Here is a 5,000-nt window from a genome sequence, read left to right as displayed (position 1 = left end):
ATACATGCTGAAAGACTCTGCTCACAATCACAACCACACGTCAGCCAGACACTCTTATCACGCACTACTCTCTGCCTGTAACAGGCACAGAGACAATATGTAAGCACCAGCATGGAACAACACCCAGTGCATCCTCTCCGCCACATTAGACTATCCACACTATCATAACCAGACCGGGAGGTCCACTCACAAAACAGAATATCCCACCCTTCCGACAACCACCATTGCTCAGCTAAGCCACCAACACCCACACATGTCCTACACAGGGGTACACCCAACATCACAATACTGCCTCCTGTCACAGCACACAAACAATGGCAGGAATGAAAGACACAGGTCTGCCACAAGCATGGAATCAGAGCGCCGCCTGTTATGAGCCAAAGGTGCACCCTGACGTGGCAAATCAGATGATGCCGCAGTCATTTACTTACGATAATCACAATCAACAAACCGGCCCCCCCCCCCCCAAAACACCTTTCCTTACAACAATGTGTACCTTAACCTAACCCGTATTGTGCCTTAACCTAACCCGTATTGTGCCTTAACCTAACCCGTATTGTGCCTTAACCTAACCCGTATTGTGCCTTAACCTAACCCGTATTGTGCCTTAACCTAACCCGTATTGTGCCTTAACCTAACCCGTATTGTGCCTTAACCTAACCCGTATTGTGCCTTAACCTAACCCGTATTGTGCCTTAACCTAACCCGTATTGTGCCTTAACCTAACCCACGTTGTGCCTTAACCTAACCCACGTTGTGCCTTAACCTAACCCACGTTGTGCCTTAACCTAACCCACGTTGTGCCTTAACCTAACCCACGTTGTGCCTTAACCTAACCCACGTTGTGCCTTAACCTAACCCACGTTGTGCCTTAACCTAACCCGTATTGTGCCTTAACCTAACCCGTATTGTGCCTTAACCTAACCCGTATTGTGCCTTAACCTAACCCGTATTGTGCCTTAACCTAACCCGTATTGTGCCTTAACCTAACCCGTATTGTGCCTTAACCTAACCCGTATTGTGCCTTAACCTAACCCGTATTGTGCCTTAACCTAACCCGTATTGTGCCTTAACCTAACCCGTATTGTGCCTTAACCTAACCCGTATTGTGCCTTAACCTAACCCACGTTGTGCCTTAACCTAACCCACGTTGTGCCTTAACCTAACCCACGTTGTGCCTTAACCTAACCCACGTTGTGCCTTAACCTAACCCACGTTGTGCCTTAACCTAACCCACGTTGTGCCTTAACCTAACCCACGTTGTGCCTTAACCTAACCCACGTTGTGCCTTAACCTAACCCACGTTGTGCCTTAACCTAACCCATATTGTGCCTTAACCTAACCCATATTGTGCCTTAACCTAACCCATATTGTGCCTTAACCTAACCCATATTGTGCCTTAACCTAACCCATATTGTGCCTTAACCTAACCCATATTGTGCCTTAACCTAACCCATATTGTGCCTTAACCTAACCCATATTGTGCCTTAACCTAACCCATATTGTGCCTTAACCTAACCCATATTGTGCCTTAACCTAACCCATATTGTGCCTTAACCTAACCCATATTGTGCCTTAACCTAACCCGTATTGTGCCTTAACCTAACCCGTATTGTGCCTTAACCTAACCCGTATTGTGCCTTAACCTAACCCGTATTGTGCCTTAACCTAACCCGTATTGTACCTTAACCTAACCCGTATTGTGCCTTAACCTAACCCGTATTGTGCCTTAACCTAACCCGTATTGTGCCTTAACCTAACCCGTATTGTGCCTTAACCTAACCCGTATTGTGCCTTAACCTAACCCGTATTGTGCCTTAACCTAACCCGTATTGTGCCTTAACCTAACCCGTATTGTGCCTTAACCTAACCCGTATTGTGCCTTAACCTAACCCGTATTGTGCCTTAACCTAACCCGTATTGTGCCTTAACCTAACCCGTATTGTGCCTTAACCTAACCCGTATTGTGCCTTAACCTAACCCGTATTGTGCCTTAACCTAACCCGTATTGTGCCTTAACCTAACCCACGTTGTGCCTTAACCTAACCCACGTTGTGCCTTAACCTAACCCACGTTGTGCCTTAACCTAACCCACGTTGTGCCTTAACCTAACCCACGTTGTGCCTTAACCTAACCCACGTTGTGCCTTAACCTAACCCACGTTGTGCCTTAACCTAACCCACGTTGTGCCTTAACCTAACCCACGTTGTGCCTTAACCTAACCCACATTGTGCCTTAACCTAACCCATATTGTGCCTTAACCTAACCCATATTGTGCCTTAACCTAACCCATATTGTGCCTTAACCTAACCCATATTGTGCCTTAACCTAACCCATATTGTGCCTTAACCTAACCCATATTGTGCCTTAACCTAACCCATATTGTGCCTTAACCTAACCCATATTGTGCCTTAACCTAACCCATATTGTGCCTTAACCTAACCCATATTGTGCCTTAACCTAACCCATATTGTGCCTTAACCTAACCCATATTGTGCCTTAACCTAACCCATATTGTGCCTTAACCTAACCCATATTGTGCCTTAACCTAACCCATATTGTGCCTTAACCTAACCCATATTGTGCCTTAACCTAACCCATATTGTGCCTTAACCTAACCCATATTGTGCCTTAACCTAACCCATATTGTGCCTTAACCTAACCCATATTGTGCCTTAACCTAACCCATATTGTGCCTTAACCTAACCCATATTGTGCCTTAACCTAACCCATATTGTGCCTTAACCTAACCCATATTGTGCCTTAACCTAACCCATATTGTGCCTTAACCTAACCCATATTGTGCCTTAACCTAACCCATATTGTGCCTTAACCTAACCCATATTGTGCCTTAACCTAACCTATATTGCGCCTTAACCTAACCCATGTTGCGCCTTAACCTAACCTATGTTGCGCCTTAACCTAACCTATGTTGCGCCTTAACCTAACCTACGTTGCGCCTTAACCTAACCTATATTGCGCCTTAACCTAACCTATATTGCGCCTTAACCTAACCTATATTGCGCCTTAACCTAACCTATATTGCGCCTTAACCTAACCTATATTGCGCCTTAACCTAACCTATATTGCGCCTTAACCTAACCTACGTTGCGCCTTAACCTAACCCACGTTGCGCCTTAACCTAACCCACGTTGCGCCTTAACCCAACCCACGTTGCGCCTTAACCCAACCCACGTTGCGCCTTAACCCAACCCACGTTGGGCCTTAACCCAACCCACGTTGCGCCTTAACCCAACCCACGTTGGGCCTTAACCCAACACACGTTGGGCCTTAACCCAACACACGTTGGGCCTTAACCCAACACACGTTGGGCCTTAACCCAACACACGTTGGGCCTTAACCCAACACACGTTGGGCCTTAACCCAACACACGTTGGGCCTTAACCCAACACACGTTGGGCCTTAACCCAACACACGTTGGGCCTTAACCCAACACACGTTGGGCCTTAACCCAACACACGTTGGGCCTTAACCCAACACACGTTGGGCCTTAACCCGCTCTGTAATTGTCATACGACGCGTTAAATTAGTGTAGTGTTGCCTAACTGCAACCCCCGCAATATAGTTTGCTACTCGCACTGCCTGGTCCCCAGTGTATCGCTTCATGTTAAACACCTTGCAGCGATACACTGTAATGTGGATGGCAGCAGGACGTACATGCTCAATGCCCTTCGCAGTTGTTCATTGGCATTCGCATGGCGAAGCACTTAGCCTACGCTGTGGTACGGCCTGTGTCAACTGTCCGCTGATGTTGTACGTCCAAATCACACACTGTACTGCACATTGGTCCTCATGTACTGAATGATACATCGTGGTACATGTGACCGTACAACGACTGCGCCAACAACGGCGAACCATGCGGTCCAACTGTTGTGCACTCAGCTATGTGTCGTCTCCCTATAAGAGCCGGATTGCAGTGTGGTATGCCCTGGATGGCGATCAGCATGAGCCGTCTGTTGATGTAGTGGCGCGTGTTGTCAGACGTAGTCGTCTCTTCTCACACACCGTGACAGCATGGTGCACTGCGTTCCACATCTGCGACATGCGACAGAGGCCGGTTGACAGTCGTTCGCGCAATGGACATCGCATACGTACGGGGGCCACCTTCCACGTGTTCGCGAAGCGTGCACATGTTGTTGCGTGTATGTGGGCAGACATAGTGTGTCGTGACACCTGACACAGGCATGCAACAATCGTTGAATTTGCAAATGGCGATGGACGTCTACGTTTGCTGGTGACGTTACGCAAATGAACAACTGGTAAACCGTTGTGGTGCGGTTGTTCTCGCTAGAGGTGAATCAGTGATGGCGACGATCGGTTGAGCTACCAACCGGTTGTTTCAGCGATACCCACCATGCCCACGAACGTGAATGGCATGTGGGTGTGAAGCGATACGCGGCGGTGGCTGGGTGGGACCGTCCCCGGCCGGTGAGGGGGGGCCTCCCGGCGTGCTGGCCGCGCGGTGCGTGGGCGCACGCGCTACAGCCGGCTGGTGGGGGCGGCCAGTGGCAGGCGCGCCGGCCGACGGAGGCGGCAGGCGGCGCAGCTGCGCGCCGGCGCACCCTGCACGCGGCGCCGTGCGGCCAAAGTAGGTCCTCGCGGGCCCGGTGCGAAGCGCGGTGGACATCTGCAGTGTGCTGGTCCGATTGAGGACTGTGTGCGCTGAGGATGCGCCGCCGCCCGGCGCTCGGCGCCGCGACGCCGTCTGCTGCTCGGTCGCCTCTGCGGTTCTCGCAGGTGGTTTGTATCGCAGCTGTGCGGACGTGTTGGCGCGTGCGCTGTGCTGGGAGAGTTCGCTTCGGCACCCAAGTGGGGCTTTTGTCCTTCTGTGGCGCTGGCGTTGGAGCTGCCGGCCACCGTAGGTGGCGCGTGTTGTCTCCCGCCGGCAATGCCACGACAGCACGCTCCCGGGCCTCTGTCGGCAGCGGCAAGCTCAGTTGGGAGCACGGGTGGTCGCACCTAAAGCGTCTACTCGCCAA

The sequence above is a fragment of the Schistocerca americana genome, unplaced genomic scaffold (assembly GCF_021461395.2).
Source record: "Schistocerca americana isolate TAMUIC-IGC-003095 unplaced genomic scaffold, iqSchAmer2.1 HiC_scaffold_266, whole genome shotgun sequence".
Classification (NCBI taxonomy): domain Eukaryota; kingdom Metazoa; phylum Arthropoda; class Insecta; order Orthoptera; family Acrididae; genus Schistocerca; species Schistocerca americana.
The sequence above is the reverse complement of the archived record's forward strand: the minus strand, read 5'-3'. Positions refer to the sequence as shown.